Below are 21,843 nucleotides of genomic sequence, written 5' to 3'. Positions count from 1 at the left end.
ACAGGCCGCTGGCTCGCCGGAGCCTCAGTTTTTGACCTGTTTAATGGGGCTTTGTGTTTTTGAACAGCGTCCATTGAGGGGTTCGGCAGACTGTCGGTGCTGTGTGTGTGTGTGTGTGTGTGTGTGTGTGTGTGTGTGTGTGTGTGTGTGTGTGTGTGAGTGAGCTGTTGGAGAAATAAATCAACAGTGTTTAAGAATAGAAGGCGTTTATATATCACAACAAAAGTTCTCTCCTGACACTGGACAAGTGGAGCAGGTCTGGAACCGACGCGCGCTGACTCATCAGTTCCCCGTGAGCCGGCACATCCGCCAGGAACAGGAAGTTAGTCTTTAATGCGGGCATTGCAAATTTGGTCAGTGTGTGTTTGAGTGTGTGTGTGTGTGCGAGGAGAGTGTATTGTGAGAGACCTGCCTGAAGCCACAGCGCCACCTGCTGGTAGCAGGAAGTGACCCTGATGCCTTGGACAGTGAACAGCGTGAGCGATATTGGCGTCCCGGTGCAGCACTGGTTTCCTGCTACGTACAATCTCCAAAACGTATCAGGTTTCACGTCGTTCGGGCTCTCCTGGGTTCCGCGTCTTCGTGGTCGTCATCATCACCACGCAACGCCACAGTTCACCAAACACAGCCACATCCCAGATGAATGATTTATACTCCCAGCTTTGTCTTCTCCTCCTGCCACCTGTTTCCTCCATGTTTTCCTCCTCAACCTCACTCAGCAGATTGAGGAGTTCAGCGACGCTGCCCGCCAGATGTTAAATTGGCGAGCAAATTGTCTTCTGAGAGTGAAATCGTCAGAGCGGCAGACCTGTCGCCTGAAACATCAAACAAATTCTCACGCACAGCGAGACGCGTTGGTTAAATGTCGTTTCTTTTAAACTCTGACCTTTGCCTGATCATTTGCATATGGAAATCTGTGCACATCCTCGTGGATGTGTGAACACATTCCATCCCCTTTCAGCAGCCTCCCCCCTCTCCCCCCTTCCCCCCTCTAAGCCTCCAGCTCTTCTGATTGATTGTGCTGAGGTGATAAGCGTGATTTGTAATTCTACAGACGCAACATTACTCGTCTTAAGGGATTCGAGAGCGCCTGTGTTCACACACACATCATCTAAAACACAATCATGCATCTCTCAATCATTCCTGGCCTCCATGCATATTACGGGGGTTGGGGGGGGGGGGGGGTCTGGATGGGTGTCACGCCTGCCTGTTTTCTCTGTCTCTCTGTCTCTCTCTCTCTCTGGCGACCCTGACGAGAGAAGTCTGCTGTTTGTTAGATGAATTGCAGCGACCCTGACGAGGAGGACGGGACTTTATAGGAGAGAAGGACACTTTTAAGGCCTGTGAGCTATGACGAGGAGGGAAGGGACAGAGACATAAAGCACAGGACCAGATGCTCCCCCAAGAAAAACAACAACAACAACAACAACAGTGAGATGGATCATAAATGCAAGAGGAGGGTACCTGACACACGCCATCTAGTGGCCTCAGCAATAATGACACACAGTGAGTGTTTCCATCCTAAGAACTACAGAGAAATGGATTCATAACCGGTGCACAAAAGCAACCCCCCCCCCCCCCCCCACACACACACACACATACACGTTTACACGTCATACTTGAGAGCCCCAGCAAGCGTTCAACTGTGGTTCTGGTTGGAGGACTTGAACACCGACTCAGAACACGATGCCTTCCATCTCCGAGTCTAAAACTTCAAAGACACGTCCTGCTCACATTTTTCAGAGATCAACCATTTTACCAGGTTCCAGAACCAGAACCCAATCAGGACGGATCCCAGAGGCTCAAACATACTTCTCCCAACCATCTCACACTCACTCGAGGACTAACAGGTCCTGCTAACAGCCTTTATCTGCCTCCAGGATCCAGGATCTGTGCAGGCCCCCCAGACCACTAGAGGGCACCGCGGTCCAGCCCTCGGAGAACACGAAGCTTTGCTGACTACAGCGCTGTCGCCGTTTTGGACTGCTGCTGGCACTGCAGTGACCCAACAGGCTGAACTTCTTGTTAGTCAGTTTGGTGGGTGGCGCTAAACCTCGCTATGCTAAGCGCTGGGCGCTAACTGCCACCCAACAGAATGCACTTTTCTATCTTTGGAGCGTTTTTCCTGCTCCGCCGACGGCTGACCGCCCCTTCGTTGTGCGTCTCCTGAAAGTCTCAGAGGCTTGTTTCCTCGGCGCCACGCGTGTCACACACGCTGGTGGTTGACAGCTAAAACACGAGCGGCTTCATGCCAGGCTCGCTCCTCAGTGTCACAGCGGTTCAGGACCGCGTGGCGCTGGGGTTTATTTATGACTGACACCCCCGAGATGTCGTCGGTTATCAACCAGGTATTTTTCTCTCGACGAGGTACTGGTGATTACTGGGTTGCCTTTAGATGATAAAATGTTCATTTCCATACAAATGTGCAATCACTGAGATTAGATCGCCGTCTTTCAACATCAGAGTCCCACAGCAGAAATGGATTTGAGCATCCGTCCACGCCGACTTATGAGGTGAATAGACAAACGCCAACGGGCGCAGTCACACCTTCACTCGGGTCCAAACGGGAGATTATTTCAGAGCTGAGTTTACAAAGCATGAAGAAGCAAACGGTTGAAGATTTAGATTTTTCCTTTGGTGCTGGAGGCGGGACGGCGAAGATGGACGGCGTGTGAGATAAGAAAGCTGGAAAGAGTGACACGCATGATGAGTTAAACGGAAACGTTAAATTGTTCTAATTAACCAAATTCACTGACTGACATTTGCTGTTGTTCATTTCTGCTTATTGATGTGAACTCCCACTGATACCGAGGGACGCCAACGCCGCTGAGGGGTCCAGGATTGGTTCTCTCTTGGGAACTGAGACTCTCTGGGGAGCCGGTATCTGAAATCTTGACCCCAATCAAAGTGCAGACTAATCTGAACGACTGCAGCGTGTAAGAGGAGGTTCGTCCACACATACGCATGGACAGAAACGTTACTCAGAGTTAATAACGGCAAAGCAGACACACAGGAGGCCTCCTCGGAGTGCCTAGGACAACAGATGTGCTTTGATTTGGAGGATCTTCTCCAAGCAGGCTAGGAGACAACAGACAAACAGGTTTTTCTTTCCTTTCCACCTCTCTTCTCCTTTCTGTCTCTGGCAATCTCCAAAACGCCACCTGACACCATAAATCTGACAGGAAAGTGAGAGAACGAGCGTCATCGTTCATCTTTGGGAAGAAAAAAAATCAGCAATTTGGGAAGTGAAGTTTCACAAAACCGGACAGTTGAACCTCTCACTTCGACCCATAATAGGACTGCGACCCCTGAGATAAGCCCGGAGCCCCGGGCTGACCCGCAATATGACAACACAAAGAGAATAAAAGATAAAGCACCACACCTGGGATGACACAGAGAGAAACAGAGGCAGAGAGGGACAGACATGCAGGGAAGGAGAGAAGGACAGTGGGAGACACGATGCGCCGTCATCTGTGTCACAAGTGAAAAGAGAAACCGATCAGGGGGAGAGAGTCAGAAGATTAACGGCCGAGGCACTGAGAGAAATGAAAGTGAGAGAAGACGAGCACAGTGTTGAGATGAAGACGGGGGAGGTGGGAGCAGCGTGGCGCCGGGCCGGTGACACGCGCGCCCCGCTTGCGTCCAATGTCTCCAGCATTAAAGCGATTTGGATGCTGATTTTGACAACGTGGATGAGCAACCAATGGAGAGCTGGAGATGCAGGGGTGGAGCTGAGGAGGAGACGAACGGCAGGAGGATGCAGGGATGGGAGTGGCAGGGGAGGGGAGGGGGACAAACCTACTGAGTCTCTGCGTTCATCTCTCTGAGAGGGTTCTACCAGGGAGGCTCCGCCTCTTCACCCACCACCTGAGTGGAAGAAGCTCGTGGTAGCTGCATTGCGTATGCGTCGTAACCCCTGCACCATCAGCACAGGGGGGTGGAGGCACTAGCAAGGAGGCTGACACCCCTGGACACGAGTGAGCGTCGCTAGTGTGTCTCTGGAGGCGTTGGGGGAGGTTTACTCACTGTGCAGCACCACCTGCTGGCCACACAAATGTGTGTGTCCTAATCTCATTTGAGGGCAGGCTGGAAGGAGTTTTCTCTCTCTCTTTCTCCAGAGGGAAGCCGTCCTGATAGCACCGCTGTCCCTCGGTCCAGGCATCGTGCTGGGATCCCTCCTGGGGGCGTCCAGCTCAGAGCACCTGGGCGTTCCTCGCGTGGTGATGTGCTCCCGGCTCACTGGTAGAACACGCAGCAATCGCAGTTTGCAAGGGCGCGCAAAGTGATGAAATTGAACAGTAACCGCAAGTTGAGGATGGGGAAGTGGGGGGAAGTGGGGGGAGGAGGGGGGAGGCGAGCGTAGGAGCCGGGGAGCCTTTAGACGCTAACGTCAGGAGACTTCACCTTCAGGTATTTCATGAGATTCTATATCACAACAATATGAAGAAAACCAAGAATAAAGTAAGACTTTACAAACTCTCTCTCTCTCTCACACACACACACACACACACACACACACACACACACACTCTGTTAGAGTAAGTGAGGTGGTCCCAGACTCTAACGAACCAGAGAGAGAAACTACCGGCTGTTTGCCGATGGTACCGGCGCTGCGGGGTTAGGAACCACTGGAGCAGAAGTATAAACAAGAGGAAACGAGGGAGACTGAGGGGACGAGGGGGAACGACAGCTGGAAGAACGAAAGAAAAACAGAAGAGGAAAATGAGAAAATAAGAGCTCACATCCTTTGTCTTCGCTGCCTTCATTTCCAGCCGACTTAATCTCACAAAACTCACAAGCGTTCCCATTTCTTACCCGTGATTGCTAACCAGCGAGGCGCCGGCGGAGCCACTCTGGTACTTTCGTTGTGTCACTTCAGTTCAGTGGAAGGGTTCTGTTTTCCACTTTCACCTTAAACGCTTGCAGAGATGTTTGGCCTTACCTTGTTTGTTCAAGGTTGTCAGTTTAAAAAGTTTGGTTTTGTTTTCATTCAGGTTGAAGGCGTTTGTTGTGCTGGTGGAGGCTTCACACTCATCACGGGCAGCGTTAGCCGTTCCCACCGTAACCGAGCGATTAGCACAACGTCCTCTCCTGTTACTTCCATTTTCTAGAGCTTTTTTTTTTTCTCCCCTGAATGATGACCATTTCAGCTCTGTGTTTGCTCCCGTCGCAGCACCGCTGACTTTCACACAGACGCCTCAGTTAACGTGCCGAGGATCTCACTCATCCCTCTGTAGCTTCATTAGCTCTCTCTCCCCGTCCGTGCCCCCCCCCCCCGGCCCTCCTACTCCTTCCCCTAAAATATTAAACGGTGGTCTTGACCTTTGACCGCCAAAATCTCTTCGCTTCATCCTCGAGTCCTAGAGGACATTCGAGCCAAATCTGATGTAAATCAAAGGTGTCAGCAGCAACACTGCAGTCATGACGCGGAGCCGCCGACGCTGGCTTCCTCCAGCCGTTGCTGTGGCAACAGCGTCCAAAAACAGGCTCGACCCTGCGGTTCCAATCCTCACCTTCCCCTGAGCTCCTGTTGACTTCCCCGCATCGGAAACGTCTGGATCCTGTCTGAGCTGAGAAGTTCTGAAACCAACCAGACCCCTAGGAGTGGGCGCTGCATCCCGTTCCTGATCAAATTAACCCCGTCTTCCCTTCCCCAGCCTCCAACCTCCCCCGTGACACGGCAAACCCCTTCATTATGCACCAGCTCCTCCGTCTCTGCTGGCGCTGATGGCCGACTCCAACCGGATTCACTCACGGCCACATTAATGAGATTAGCATAGCTAATGCACGCCGCTCCCCCTCCCTCCGTCCAACACACGGCGCTCAGAGCCACTCAGGATCTGCGGATCGATTTCAGGGTATCTGAACCCCCAGTCCCACCTGGGCTCCACCACAAGGAGCCGCGGTGGAGAGAAGATCCCAGGTGAAGTGCAGCAGGAGTGTGTTCACCAAGCAAGCCGGGAACGCTGTTGATATTTGGCCCATGATGTGTGTGTGTGTGCGTGTGTGTGTGTGTGTGCAGGGAAGTGTTTGGCAGACTTCCACACGATCTGTGTTTGAATAGCTGTGGCACTCCAGACTGGCGGAATGAAGGTGTGTGTGTGTGTGTGTGTGTGTGTGTGTGTGTGTGTGTGAGTAAATTGGATGAATTGATGGATGGAGGGGTGAGGAACATTAGCGGGACCTCCTGGGGCCTCGCCTGGTCCAACCCTGGACCATATTTCTTTGGCTTGAAGAGCAAACGCACACACAAAAGTTTACCGCAACAGAAGCTTTAATTCCCGGAGCGGCAGATAAACTTGACGTGTCGCCAACATTCCTGTAGATGTAAAAGATGATGAATGCAACGCCAGCAAAAACAAATATGGAGGAGCAAGTAGCATGATTACATCCAGCTCAGGTCCTGAAGCGCGTGGAGCTCCGTGCTCCAATTAAAGAGATGCAGTCCTTCACTGCGTTGATGGATTTCTCCCTCCAACGGCTGCTCCGTTCATCTGCTGGTGAACTGGAGATGCATTACCCAGAGGTCTCAGACTTCCAAACCTAGATGGATTGCTCAGAAGGTTCCTACTTTCCATCAAGGATGTATCGCTCAAACTTTCCCTAAAAGTGTCGCTTAACTTGTAATGAACAGTCGCGGTTAAACGAGATTGTTCCAGATAGAAAACGGCGCCCCAGAACGGCGCATATTCACTCTTACGTGATCAAAACCCCTCAAACCTGAACGAAAGTATGGGTTAAAAACAGTCTGGCCGGCAGGTGAGCGTGTTCCTGTCGCTCCACCCCCTTAGATTCAGGTGACAACAAGGACTATTAAACTCATGACATCAAATTTCAACGTCTCCACTCGCCGCCACCGCTGCCGCCAATTGGGTTGTCAGTCAAACTGCTTGGTGCTGCTCCAGTTTCCAGTTGCCGTCACAGATACTGGCTTGGTTTTTGTGCGGTTGTTCAGAAAACACACAGAATGTTCGCTGTGGTTCAAGTCTTCCTCCCTCAGGTTCATCTTTGTGGTCTTCATTGGTCCTCAGTGACCAGAGCTGAGCATCACCCAAACTCTTGCTGACCGGGTAGATCGAGCTCGCCGCCAACCCGCCACAGCGTAGAAACACAGAGGTCTCACACACTTGCGCGCACACACACACACACACACACACACATAGAAACTCAGCTGCGGTGGACACGAGTCCTTATGGGTGGAAATGAACAAACTATGGCCGAGTGGGTCGGAGGCCTTGTTAACTTGAATTATCATCGAGAATGAAAGTGAAAGACGTGTCGGTGACGAACCAGCGAAGTTTAGTTCCTGAATCGGAAAATCAAAAGATGAGAAAAGCTTGCATTTTTACACACACACGCACACACACACACAGACACACACACAGACACACACAGACACACACACACACTCCTTATCAGCAAACTCCAGATATGTCTCCCCTAATACATCTACGCCATCAGTCTGAGCTATCGCCATGGTGATCTGGGAGATATGAAGTGGACAGCAAGGTTTTGAGAGATGATCTCAATTACACACACACACACACACACACACACACACACACACACACACTTCACATTATCACAGTTGTCTCACACAAACAGACCACACGAACCAACTACACACACAAACAAACACATTCTGCTTAAGGACACCTGTTGACTCTCCTTGACACACACACACACATCAGTTATCCCGCTGCCGACGCACATCCATCTCCACACACACACACACACACGCAGTGATGCATACGCGTGCACGGGTGGCTGGCGGTGATGCGTTGCGGCGCTAACCTCTGGCTCCGGGAGGATAAACCAATTAATCAAGCCCCGTCGGAGCCGCACCAGCAGGCAGGATACGAGCAGCAGATCCCGTTAATCTGCTCCGCGGGTCACACGTGAGGCCGGAGACCCTATTAACCAACCCCAACCAGGAGAACTGACTGATTCTAATGGAATTCTGCTCAGCGATGAAGTTACTGCCTGTGGAGGGGTGTTTCTCGCTCGCGCTCACCTGACAGTGAATGGGTCAGATTTACAGGACATTCATTACTAAATGACAACAAACACCTCGTCCTCTCCCTTCAGGGAAAACGCCACACCGGGCCGATCTTGCCGCTCCTTCATGTCCTCGTCTCAACTCTCATAAATCTTGTTTGGCAAGGACTGGATCCTGTTCCTCCTGAAGCCTGTTCAGGAGCCGCGTGGAACCAGATAATAAATCTACCTGAGACAAATGATCCTGCACACTCGGAGAATAACAGTAGCAACAAAAGAAAAGCAGCCGCTCCTCTGCTCTTACTGGCTTCCGAGAGATTATATCCGGAGTTGAGACTTGAATTTGATCACCGAGACAAATTATACTGTGCAGGCTCATTTATAAGCCAGTGAAGTTTTCTTTGGATTCATCTCGAGAGCTGATGATTTCAGAAAAATAAAGTTCGGTGAAGCGAGAGGGAGGAAGGAAGATGGGAGGAAAAAGAGCATTTTTAGATGTTGAATTCAAAATCGGGCTGAGACCAGACGAACGCCGTCCCTCTGCGTCTGCGTCTCAGAAGTTCCGATGAGACAACAGTCAAAGTTGTCACGCCGATGTTAAACTGAGCTCAGTCAGCGTTGGAGAACGAAGTGTGACAAGGGGGGAAAACTTCCGTTTGAATTCCTGGTTTCCCCACGGAGCTTCGCCCTGCTGCTCTCCACCGCCCAGCAGAGGCGGGGAAAAGAATCGCAAAGGTTCAAAATTATTTGGTTTGCTGTTCGCAGACAAACCCAATAGCGCCTCAGAAGCAACAACTGCAGTTGGGTTTGGATGACGAGCTCACGCTTCCGTGGCCTGAGAAGGATCAGGTGCAAACCGCAAGGCTGGATTTGGCTAAACCTGTTTGGGGGGGTGGACCGGGGGAGAACCTGTATGTGGCAGGAGGGTGGGTGGAGGGACGCGAGGGACCAGAGCCTTCTATGGCTCCGTTCCTTTAAAGAACCGTGTGAGCTGGTAAAACCGCCACCAGCCACCAGAACAAAACGTTGCTCTGGAACATTTCTGCAGCTCCGAGATTTGCTTTGAATCCAAATTTCCCACAAGGGAGGAGAGAAAAGTTTGTCCTGTGCCTGAAACTCACCAAAGGTTTTCAAGATTCACTTCCTGCAGCCACACTTTCACTCTCATCATATAAATTCCTGGCTGGCAATCATCAACGCGTCGCTGCTTTCCAGCACTCTGACAGTTCCACCGTGTCAGACGGGGGTGTTGCATGTTTTCTGCTGCTTGGTAAATACTGCAGATTCACAGAAGGCCTCATTTTGGGAAAATGCACCAGGAGCTGATAAGACAGTCAAAGAAACGTTTTTTTTTCCTTCTAGTCACCACAGCAGCAGAAGGAATGTTGTGTCCTTCAAAACACCTCTGACAATGGAGAGTTTCAGCTGCCTGATAAAGTGGAAAACTTCCCAGCCAGGAGCCGAGCGGCGCGCGTGCCTGCAGGAGTCTTTATATTAGCTCCTTCTGATCTTAATGAGTTTCTTAAAGATGTTCATTAATGACAGTGAACAACTGAATTCAAAGCAAACTCTCTGCAGATAAGCTTTCAAAGGGATTCAAGGCTCTCTACCTGAATATTACTGAGCTGCCGGACCTGTTTGGAAGCCATGATTCGGTTCCTGCAGGCTGACGAATGGTTCTCAGTTCAAGCAAGACGCCAAGGAAGGTTCAGGATTGGCTGGATTCACCCCGCGCCAGCAAAGCCACTAAAGCTCCTGCTAATTCTGGTTCATGTGGAACAACATGGGAAAACTGAGCGCACCCAGAACCAGCACACCGATGATTAAATACACCAATCAAGAGCCCCCAACCCAAAAGCACCCAGCAGGTATGAAGCCTTAGATTTGATGGTGAATCAGGTGGTGTACATTCCCACGAAAGATGAACCTTAAATCTTTCACATTTCATCAACATCCCAATGTTCTCTCTCACGATTTCATCAGAAAGAAGCGGTGTGAACTCCTCCAAACATGCCGCAGCGATTCTGGCTGACTCACACTGACAGGCAGAGCCGGGCCTGGACCGGCGCCGACGTGAGCACCGCGCCAAACACACACGATCTTCCGATGAAAGAGCTGAAGGAAGTCGAGCAGCCACAGCAGAATTATGGTTTTCATCATCGCGTCTCGACCTTTGGCCCCAAACCAACAACCCTCAAAAGCAGAAGTCAGAAAAAAACAAAACAACAACAACGTGAAACACAAAGAATTCCGTCAGAGCCTCCCCTCACTCACTCCAGCACAACCTCCCCGTTTAGCCCAGGAAGAACCAGGATCCCCTGCTGGTCGCTCCACTCAGGAATGCAGCTCAGCACCTGCTGCTATGGCAACAGACATCCCTCTTTGCAGGGCGTGCTACTTTGGCCAGAAATGGTTGTACCATAACAAAAATCCCTCACAAACTAGTGATTTTCACCGTGAAGTGCCGGAGGGCATCATCAAGTGCTCTTGCTCTCTCTCGCTGGAGAGGGAGGACTGGCAGCTGATGCCGCCGCCGCATCGGAGCGAGCCCAAAGCTCGGAGCTCATTAGGGAACCCACACCTCACTCCGCCGAGCAGCAGTCAGAATGAAGCCTGATCTGCACTCCAGTGTAGGAGTTTGGTATCGGAGAACAGCAGGACTGACTCACCTCTACTGCCCGGGCAAGGACACCGGCGGCTGGAGTCAGCTGAGCCTCTCCGGCCTGGACGGGCCTGAACTCCGACGTCTTCTTCCAGATGTTTCAGCGACGAGGCCTTGGGAACCGAGAGTCTTCAGCTCTGTCGTCCCGAGAGCTGCTAAGATTGGCGCCTCGATCTGATTCCTCTGCATCCACAGGCCCGAGCAAGAAACCTCCACAGCAGAGCTGGAGGAGAGAGAAGAAGAAGAAGAGAGGAAGTAGAAAGGAAGTCTTAATAAAAGTGGAGCTGCTTTTGACTCACAGAAACATGCAGAGAGAGAAGATAAAGATCCAATCCATCCCAAACTTTAATTAACCAGACAGCCCTGATTAGATGCCAACTCCCCTTCTCCTGATTGAAAAAAGTGTGTGGTCAAACGTTCCCTAATATTTATTGGCAAATTTCATATCAGATGATAACCAGAGTTTCTACTTGAGGATGCAGGTCGCGCGTCTGTGTCCGACTGATAAAAGAGAGAGGAGAGCGACTGACAGCCCAGGTTTAATGGTGTCACCGCCGCACAGCTGACATGAGCAGGACCGGGCCGCGGCAGAACCGATCAGTCCAGTTTTATTTAGGAATCACAAATCGGGGCCTTTATGTTCTGTGCTAGATCTCTCTGACCTCTGACCCTGGACCCGACTGGACAAAAAGAACCAGAACGTCAGGTCGTCTAAAGTAACGACACCGAGCAACAGGACGTTCAAGCGAGTGACGCGGAGCTTCTCCTCACACGCCTGATGGGCTGCGAGAGCCAGAACCAAGACCAGGACCACGGGGGACCTCCCCCACTATCAGACATGCAGTGGTCATAACTAGATTCATCATCAATGTGTGTGATAATGACATTGATTTTACAAAAAAAAACAGCAAACTAAAACCATGTGGGGTTAAAACTAAAAATGTGTCAATCAACTTCTGCCCATCAAGTTAAAAAGGGACTATTTATGAATTTATTAAAATATAAATCCTGAGTTACGATTAAAGCCGTCCTCCCCGGGAGACATGAAACAAATCAGCTGAAGATTCAGGGAAGTAAACGAGACTTCCAGGAACAAACGAGTGGAGCAGGAAGGACAGGAAACGATGGGCGACGTCCCTCACACGCGCGCGCGCGCACACACACACACACACACACACACACACACACACACACAAGCCTCATGAATGAAACCATCACAACATTGTTTCTTATAGAATAAAGTCAATAGTGGGATTATTTTGCTGTCCTTGTAAATATAGTCAGTGAAACAAAAGGAATGGGATTATAACGTCCCATGCTGTGTGCAATCCACAGACAGACAGACAGACAGACAGACAGACAGACACACACACACACACAACAGTGCCAAGTCATCCAGAGTAAAAGAAAGTGAACCACAGCTGCATGTGAGAGATATTCAAGACAGATGTTCTTCTCTATCTGCATCTAAAATCCTGCGGCTTTCAGAAAAGGTTAGAAGACTGTGGAGGGATGGGGGGGGGGGGGGTAAAGAGGGAGGTCAGCTTTCCAATGGTCGGACTAATAAAGTTAAATGTCAGAAACTGATGGTTACTGACCAATAGGGAGGCGGCAGCTGAAAGAACTGGAAGGAATAGAAAAGTTGTCAAGGAGAAAAAGAGAAGCGTCGTCATCGCCGGGTCCAAATTAAGGAAAACTGTTAATGAGAGAGATGAAGAAGAGACGACGGGCAGATGAGGACAAAACAGGCTGTCTGAAATAGAACAGAAGAGAGGGAAGCGGTCAGATTCAGGCAGAAATAAACGAGGGAAGATGATGTTTTGATCAGCGGCGGCGCTCAGCAGTCAGCTGGAAGCCATCATCCATCACGAGAGACAGTGAGGGACGGGAGGACGGAGGGGAAAGACTGGAGGAGGAGAAGAGAAAAAAAAGGTAAATGGAGTCTGGGGATGAATTAAGATGAGAATTTGGAAGTGAGCGCAGCCTGGAAGACGGGCTGAGATGGAGATGGGTTCAGGAGGGGAGCGGCTAAATTATTGATCAGGATGAAGTATTTGGCCCTACGTGCCAAACGAGGAGGGCCGTCGCCTCGGAACGCCCGAGGGACACAAACACCGAGGGGATGAAGCCGCGATTAGCTGCCCTCAAATAGCACCAAGACCCAAAACCCTCCGCTAACGTGAGTCCAGCACGTTCAGGTCGACTGGTCTGGAGCAAATACGCTCCGTACCCACGCCAGCAGATGGCGGTAGAGCAACCTTCAACATTCCGAGTAGAAGAAGAAGTCAAAGATGTTCTGCAGCAGCAGCAAATGTTGCTGACGTCAGAATCATCAAACATCTACGACCTAAAGTAACATTCAAAGAACATCGTGGAGATTTAGAAGTTCATCACATCTTCCTGCGGAACAGGAACATTCTGGAGGCGTCCTGGGGGACGTCGCTGAGTCAACAAGCTTCCTGTAATTTACTGCCTCAACTCTTTTTGGAGATGTTTTCTGTGGAGTTTATATGAACAAAACTTCTCCAAACACGTTAAATCCATATCCCACATTACCACATTACACATAATATTCACAACCTCTGAATTTCAAAAACACTCAGAGCTTACAGCCGAGAACAACGTCGCTGAGCGCGTGAGAATGAGAGCCACAGCTGAACGCTGGGTTCTCCTCAGCCCACTCAGTTTGCTCCTGGAGAATGATAAAGCTGAAAGCTGAGAAAGATACCGAGTGAAGGAGGGATCAAGAAGGGAGGAAGAGGGGGGGGGGCCCGGTGGGCCGGAACAGTTGGCAAGGAAGAGGTCTGGCAGAGAGTGGAGAAGGTAGATGGACTGAGGAAGACGAGGCAGGGAAGACAAACACACACTCTCTCTCTCTCTCACACACACACACACACGCGGCCGACACAAATATTCAGCATCAACCTTAATGTGCTTCCCATCACTTGGTCGCCCTGGCAACCATACAGTCTCTCACTTTTCCTCTCTTTGACACTCTTGCGTTCTCCTCCTCCCATCCCTCCTTCCCTTTCATCCGTGCTTCAGCCTTTCTTCACCCTTCCCTTCTTCTCTCCTCCTAATGACCCCCCCCACCCCCGAACCCTCGGCCTACTGGAGCCCGCTCTCTCTGGCACCGCCCAGTCTCTCGTTGCCTGAGTGGGCGTGGTGATGTCATTCAGATCACCGGCCAGGATCTACTTTTTGGGCCCACGCGGCTCAACTCCTCCGTGCTAACTGACACGACTGTCGGAAGGACAAACGAGGACGAGCGTTCGGGGAATCTCACTGAAAGTAAAACACGTTCGCCGTCTACGTCTGCAATTTGAGGGAAACCGTGATGGATTGTGAAGGTCCTGCGTCACCGGTGCAGTGTTTACGTTTGTGTACTGCACGTTAGCTTGTGCGTGACAGACGACGCGGCAGCCACTGACGTGTCGAGACTTTGTATACTGACGCTCCACTTGAGAAGGCAATTCCTTGTGTGGCAATAAAGGTTTCATTCATTCATCAAAGTCTCTCTCTCTCTCACACACACACAGACACACTTATTAGGAGGGATACACACCAGGACACACACATTCTCGCTGCCCAAGTGGCTGGTCTGTGCACCAGTGATGGAAATCTGGTCCAGTCAATCAGATTATTCCACTCGGTCCCAGTGTGGCACAAACACAGATTAAACCAACCAGACGGACAGAACCAAATAATCTGGGCCGGATTGTGGGGCACCAGCACGATTCTCCTTTTTCCTTCTCTAATTTCCCTTCCAAGCTTCAGCTCAGGCTTGTGAATCGAGAACGTTTCATAATTTTGATCTCATTTGCAAGGCAGCGAGGCAACAACAGGCTTCGTGAAACTGTGATAGGAACTCGGAGGGTTTGGTTCGCCGGTGGGCGTGTTCGGCTGATGTCAGGTGACTCGGCTCGCTGACCTTGCGTCGGTTTGGCCGGTTTCACAGCCAAAGATTCTCAAATAAATGTCACAGTTTCCTCTCCCATCTTTTTCCCAATACGCAACGAATCTCACGTGATTTGACGAGCAGCCGGTTCTGCTGCAGCGTGAAAAAAAACCAACAACCCGAAGCCCCCGTTTACCCGCCCGTGCACCACCGCTGCTTACTAAGCTCTGCCTCGTAATCACAGGATCAGCCTCTGACAGTCGGGATTGATGGTGATGGAGGTAGAAAACGAAGCCGTGGAGAGGAGCTTTGCCAGGAGGGAGAAATGAGAGAGCAGAGGAGGAGGGTGAAGGAGGAGGGTCGCGGTGAGTTGTAAGAGACACGCTGGCAACCTGAGAGCGCGTCAAAACAGATGACTCAACGGGATAAAAGACAAGACTTAATGCAGCCAACGCGCCCCCAAGCCTGAGAAAGTGGGAGGGCTGCAGGGACGGAGAAGAAGGGGATTTGACTCTGAGCCGGTTTGGTGAAGTATAAGCCTCTTCCAACAGAATAGGAGCAAGACAAAGGAGACGGGGCTGATGAGCAAGACACGGATTAAAACCACCGGCATACGCACAAGTCAAGAGGGAGAGGTAGCAGGCCTCTGTTTCTCCAGAAACGGAGCATCAGCAGGTTCGATCACGCTCGCTGGCGTTCCACGTCCGCACACGTCACTGGGTTTATTTTGTTTTAATCTCTGCCGAGGAGGAGACGCCGCCTGTGACATTCGTCTCTCTCCGTCCCACAGTTTTCACGGATCAGCGTGAAGCCAAGAGATTCAAAAACCCAGAAAAAACAAAACAAAAACATCTATTTCTCCTTTTTTCTCTCTCCTCTTTTGGAGGGTGAAATTCACTGAAAACTCCTCTGGAACCTACTGGAGCGAACGTTTAGAGGGAAACGCTGTCCACTGTGTGACGGCGGGCTCCGTCTCAGCTGCGTCGTTATGACCCTGGTGGCCAGGCGGGGACACGACAGCAGGTTCAACTAGATTACCTGTTTAGCCTCGCTGGTGAGTTCAATTAGCAGGAGTGGCATCATGGATAGTCGGCCCGGTGACAATCTGCACCCGCTGGGTTAGATCTGGTATATTCATTCATTAGAATCAAAGTTTGTCCAATGAGGAACGGCACCTGCAGCCCATTAGAGGCAGAACCCTCCTGAGGTTCCGCAGGAGAACACGTACTGAACCAGTTAGAGGGTTTTAGTTTCTGAGGTTCTCCGAAAATGTCAAAGTCATGGACTTGGACTGAAAGGATGCATGGACGACGGGAGAGAGCTCCTGGCCTCGGTGAGGTTTTGTTCTTCTCAAGTGCACTTAGCTTTCTTTGTATAAGAGTTTTGCTCTTTTTTTCAGTCTCTATTTCTGGCCTTTTTACATACATGAAAAAAAAAAAAAAAGGTTCACGGTAAATTTTACTCGAAGCGTAATCTTTGATGCCTCGTGCTCCGGCTGCTCCACGTCACTCTTCTCACTGTAGCCTTTAATGAGGCTTAAATCGATGGTGTTTGTACGATCGGGTTCGTGGAATCAGAGACGTCGGACGTCTCGCTCTCTGACGTTCAAACCTGCTCTCCCGCAGCCTCTGGGTTTGATGAACCCCTTCGTCCCTCACAACTTTATCTGAACCTCTCTCGCTGGCCTCCCTCCATCTTTTGCTTCTGATTTACCTTCCGCGTCTTTTCTTTTGCTCTTCTGCGAGTCTCGTGTCTGTCAGACTCAGTGCTTTGGCAAAGCCAATTCTCCAGTCACGTGATTCTCCGTCCCTGGATTCCATTGATCCCGGCCACCCATCGGAGACGTCCTGTGACCCTTCCTTAATTGGTGGTGACGGTGCACTATCGCTAATCTATGGCAGGGATCAATTTGTCAGTGACAAACATAAACTCAGCCGTGCATGAGCAGGCCTCGTTGTTGTCTATCCTATTTTATCCAATACGATGGTGGTTAGCGCATCTACGCCGCATCAGCAGACAGCCGCTCGCAGCAGGAGTCGGGTTTACCTGCGCCCTGATCCAGATGTACGGCTCGTAGATCCATCCGAGAGCAGAGATGGCAAAAGCCTGTCATTTAGCTCGCTCGTAGCCCGTTAGCTTGTTTTAGCTAGCAGCTTCTGAGGCCGAGCTGAACTTCACAACAAAAAGTTCTTCAACACACGAGACGGATTTCCTGTGTCACAGAGTTCCTGAGATCGTGGAGGAGCTCAGAGTTTCCGGTCGGCAAAAACAAGAAAACATTCCAGAGGAAAAAAAAGCTCTGGCTCAGAGGACGCTGGTTAGAATCGGAGCAGAACCCTCCTGCGGAGTATCCAGGATCAATTATCTCCTCCTTGTTCTAAATCAATCATGATTACAATGAGGATGAAATCAGTGGAGGCATGGCGCAGTTTCCCAGCTGCAGGATGAAGACACGTCTGCTCTGAATGTGTGTCCACGTGTCGAAGTCGCCAAATCCACTTTTCCACTGACCAAAAAGGCCTGCTATCGTCTGGTTGTGGGCTGTAATGGGGACCGGTTTGATCAGACGGCGCCGCGGTGGCTGTGAGTGTTTATCAGCCTCGGCTCTGATCTGCTCTGATGTGTTAATGGCCAGCAGCTTCCGCGACCGTGTCCGCCTGAGCCGGCAGCGGCGCTCTGACCTGGTTCAGCTGGAGGTGAGTTCAAAACAAGTCAGAAGCAAAAGAGATGAAACGGTGACCAGCGAAACGGTGTCACTGCCCTCCACGCCGTTCGCTACTATAAATATACAGACGCCTTCGCGACATCCAACGTCCTCTTGTCACGTGGAGGCGTCTTTTCTTAGCCGCCGTGTGCAGTGGGAAGACCAGAGGCTCCATCGGAGGACACTGAGCACAGCGAATGAAAAATACCGTTCATAAGTTTATCAATGGTTTAACGGTGACACTGAAATAAAACAAAATAAGGCCCAGCAAATAATCATCAAACGGCGTTCTGTCGAATCAGCAGATTCTGTTGTTGTCTCTCTAATGAAGCCAAATACACCAATAAATGAGTGTCTTTGATGTTATTTGTCTTTTATTGTTTTTCCTCCTGAATCACCAGGACGCGGCCGCCAGCCAATTAGGGTTGCTGCCTGGGGTGGCAGTTGGCATGGTAACCCCAGACAACAGGCCAGCGTGTCAGCGGGGGGTATAAATCAGAATATAAATACTGCAGGATGTCAAAAGCAACAACCAAAACATAAACACAGTCAAAAAGCATATGGCAGGCCTCGCTGTGCCGGTAGGAGGGACCCGCCGATGAGCTCATGGCGGGCTCTAAAGACGGTGCCAGCAGATACTGTAAGACCCCTCCCCCCGCCCGCCACGCCAAACAAACCCACAGTGGAGCCCAGCAGAGAACTTTGTGATGATTCAGCTGCGTCTATAATCAGCTACCTGAGGTCACCGCGCGCCGAAGGGTTATTTGTTTCTATAAAAGGCGACTGAACGCCGGAGGCGTGTCAGTAACGCCGCCTGCTTCTTCCTCCTGGACGGAACTCACAGATTACTGGCGCTCATTTACGCCGGATACCAGAAGACCTCGCGGGGCCGACCACACACGGCTGCAGGGGTTGGTGGATGGGGGCTTGGCCATTTACACACACACACACACACACAGACACACACACACACACACACACACACACAGAGTGTTTTATTGTCATCAAGGGATCGAGCCCAAGGCGAAATTGCATTACACAACTCAAAGCCTGATCCAACGATCACAAGCGGTCGCAATTATTACAGATTGAAAGTAATAATGCTACACTTCAGAATTAACAACAGCACACCTACATTTGTTGTGTATGTACGCTAAACTTGAGCAGTCCGATGACCCAATGGAGGCAAGTGAGAGTGAGGCGGAGCCGCGCCACCAAGCCCGGGCGGGGCAGGCTGCAGCCACCAGGCGCTGCCACCCCAAGGGAGGTGGAGAGGGCAGAGGCGGGGGGTCAGGAACACACGGGGGGGGGATGGTACGTGCCATTTGCGTCACCAAGGCAGAAGGAGTTCTCCTGGAGGATAAACAGTGGGCAGGTGACCTTCAGTAGCCGATAAGGAAGCTGTCTTTGGGTTTGGGCAGAGGAGCACACATTCCAATCCGTCTTCTCTTTCAGTCCAGTCCAAATTGTAAGTTAAAATTTTCCGGTCTTCAACGTCATCACTCTCCTCTTCGCAAAGCGGCCAACTGCTCCGAGATGGAGCAGTTTCAGTTCAAGAGTCTGTTGTTGCCCCGCTTTGCCAGCCTCAATGATTGCGCTGTAGATGACGGTCAGTTGTGGAGGTCCAGATCTGGTGGCAGCCGTCGTCTTGCCAATTTTGCGGTATGTGAGGGCACCTCCAAGTCCGAGGAGGAGAAGCCCCACAACCATGAACCCAAATAAGTAGAGGTCCTCGATGTCCTCCACGGAGAGAGGCGTCAAGCACGCGGTACGCCATCTCCCCCAGGAATCAAGAACGTAGCCCGCAGGGTCGGTTCCACGCGGACAGGCAGGTTCCTCCGGTCCTGATTTCCTTGTCAAAATATGGTGTCAATAGCATTGAGAGACCAGCTGATCAATTCCATGATTAGTTTTAGGTAGAGAGCTCACAGCTGCGTTGGATAGAAGTTGAGACAAAGAATGACAGTCAGACAGAAAGAAGAGGAGGAGAGAGGAGGAGTGCCACTGCCGAGTCCCAACACACACGTCCCTCGTGTCCTCTCGCCTGTTTTAGTTCTGTTTGTGTTCCAGTTCGGGTTCAGTTCTTCCCAGATCCTTTGTGTGTGTTCTGAATCTCTTGTAGTTCCTGTTGACTTGTTGTCAGCATAGGTTTTACGTCTTTCGTGTCCACAGCAAACACTCGAGGCCTCCGCCCTGCCTGCTGTGGCGTACTCAGGCCCATCTGCCCTGTATCCCACCGCATCCTGACACCGACTCAAACCGTGGCGTGGAACCGGGGTTCTAATTGGACCTGGGATGGTTTGATAGGCTTGTGTGTTCTTTGGGGTTTGCTTTGCTGAAACAGCAGAGGGGCGATCGGAGGCTCGCTGGGGCTCCGGGGAGAAAAAAGGTTTTAATGAAGCAGAAACAAAGCTCACACAGGCATCAGTTGACCAAACATGGGCAACAGCCAAGAGCACGGCGCCGTCTCGGTGGGACGCCGGAGCCCAACTGGGCCCCAACGCATCACGTGAGGAGGGGGGAGAGAGATGTGTGGCCCCCCCCCCCCGTTTCCTCATCACAATGCTGTCATTTATTGTGTACGGTTCCTGTCATTCAATTAGTAAGGCGACTTATTAAATACATTCACGTTATTTGAGATTATGAACTTTACTGTTGTTGTTTTTTGTTCGTTATCAAACAGCTTTCAGCCACCGAATCCAAACCATCACCAAACTCTCCCGGACTGGTGATTTATACCTTTTCTAAGTTTATTGTTTAAATGTTGTCTTTTTATTTTTTGAATTTGAAGCGAACAGAGAAACAATTTTCTGCTCTTTTATCCCAGGTTGGAGTGGATGACATCACTCCCACGACAGGAAGCAACCTCCAACAACTTCCTCTCAGTCGCACCGTTTGCAACCTCCATGGATGAATTGCAGAAACGTAGAGGACCGTGTCTTACAGCACTCACGCTGTCACATCCAACAACCTGTGAGAGCAGCGTGCGCCCACCCCATGCCAGGCCAGGCCCCTCCCACTTCCATTCTGGAACGCCATCCTGCCTCTTTAACATTTTTTTTTAGCATATACTTAAAAAAAAACAAAAAAAGCAAACAGAATTATCCCGGAGAGCGGCGGAGGACCATCAAGTGCACCAGCTCATTTCCCATATGGGTTACTTCCTATATTGATTTGGCAAGATGAGTGAAAACATCCCTCGAAGAGGCCAAGACGCTGAAGACAGAGATTCTACACAAAGAGAGAACCGACATATGGAGCGGATCTGCCGAGAGGAACCGGAGGTGTGGTGCAGAAGCATCCTGAGGAGGAGGAACGCACCGGCTGCTCCTCCCCGCTCCGTCCAGGAGACGGTTGAACATCGGGGTCGGCCTTCAGCCAGCCGCTGTTGACTTCTCCTCCTGGAGGAGGTCTCGCCGATTCATTGAATCCTCAAAGCTGCAGTGTCACCCACCTACCAGCAGGCTAACCGACGAGCAGATCAACAGACTGTTGAAGCTGGAGGAAGAGAGGAAGAGGAACAGGAGAGTCCTCAGCAGCTTTCTTTGCTCCTCTCTCAGAGCAGAAATATTCTCCTGATGCTGTAGCAGCAGCCACGCTACCCCTGCAAAGGTCACCGGACATTTCAAACCTTTAAGTGTGACAAGATGGCTTCCGCCTGGTGGCGTGTGGGGGGTGCGATCCGGTCAGAGCCGGTTGGTGTGCGTCCCTTCGGTGATTACGAGCAGCAGTCGTCCTCCATCTGAACATAAATCACATCTGTAGCCGTGAAGTTCGGCGTCACCGCTGACAACCAACTCCCATGAAACACATAAGCGACACCGGTTGCCATAGTGACCCCGTGGCAACCAGGCAGGCGGGAAGCAATAATTAACACTTTCATGCTATTATGCGTTCATATTTGTTCAGTAACATGTTTCAGTCGGCAGCCCTAATGTGCCAGTAACCATTAAGAAAGCGTTCCCGCTCTGGAGAGAGCAGTTGTACGTGATTATGGGGGTTCGCCGCTGCCAACAGTTGATAATCACAGCAGCAATTTTACTCTTAATTACAGTAAACGATGCCCTGTTGGGGTTGAAATACTAAATAACAGACCTGTAATGTCTCCCCCTCGTCTCCAGGAGTCTTAAAAAATAATCACTACATCTCAACTTGTGCTCAGGAGGGCCCCACACCATGTGTTTGGAAACCATTTGTGACACCTCATCGTTTGTGTACCACACAAATGCCAAGTAAGTTCAGGCGCGTGCGCACGACTTCTGCTTGAAACTTCTCAACCGCAGGGACAGAAAACTGGGGAAAACACACACGTGACAGGAGCGCCACAATCCTGACCGGCGTCGTACGTCTACCGTCACGGTCGGCACAATTTTTTTTTTTCAAAATAAAAAGTGTGTATTTCTCGGCTTTTTTTGCCTTGAAATTAAATTAATTCCTTTGTTCTTGAAAGACGAGTGCGAATGTTCAAACACGTTGCGGGAGAAGGAGTTGATGTGCGGGTGCGCGTGCTGGACACGAGCGCTCTGCCTCGCCAGCGCGCCTGTTGCACGTTTCATGAAAGAGGAAGCTGCGTCGTCCTCC

General features: G+C 50.8%; 1 protein-coding gene across 4 annotated transcripts in view; it reads right to left on the bottom strand.

The window, feature by feature from the left end:
- LOC147258012 (protein phosphatase 1 regulatory subunit 29-like) overlaps window positions 1-21,843 on the bottom strand; it is a 181,061-nt gene that overhangs the window by 110,939 nt on the left and 48,279 nt on the right. For all 4 annotated transcript variants that reach the window (XM_086212317.1, XM_086212319.1, XM_086212320.1 and 1 more), the window contains one exon: window positions 10,668-10,883. The gene's annotated coding sequence lies outside the window, so the exon portion shown is untranslated. The remainder of the gene's footprint in view (window positions 1-10,667; window positions 10,884-21,843) is intronic.

Source organism: Aulostomus chinensis, chromosome 8 (genome assembly GCF_037954235.1).
Source record: "Aulostomus chinensis isolate RoL2024-O1b breed Wild chromosome 8, RoL_Achi_v1.0, whole genome shotgun sequence".
NCBI lineage: Eukaryota > Metazoa > Chordata > Actinopteri > Syngnathiformes > Aulostomidae > Aulostomus > Aulostomus chinensis.
This window is presented reverse-complemented; position numbering and strand designations above follow the sequence as displayed.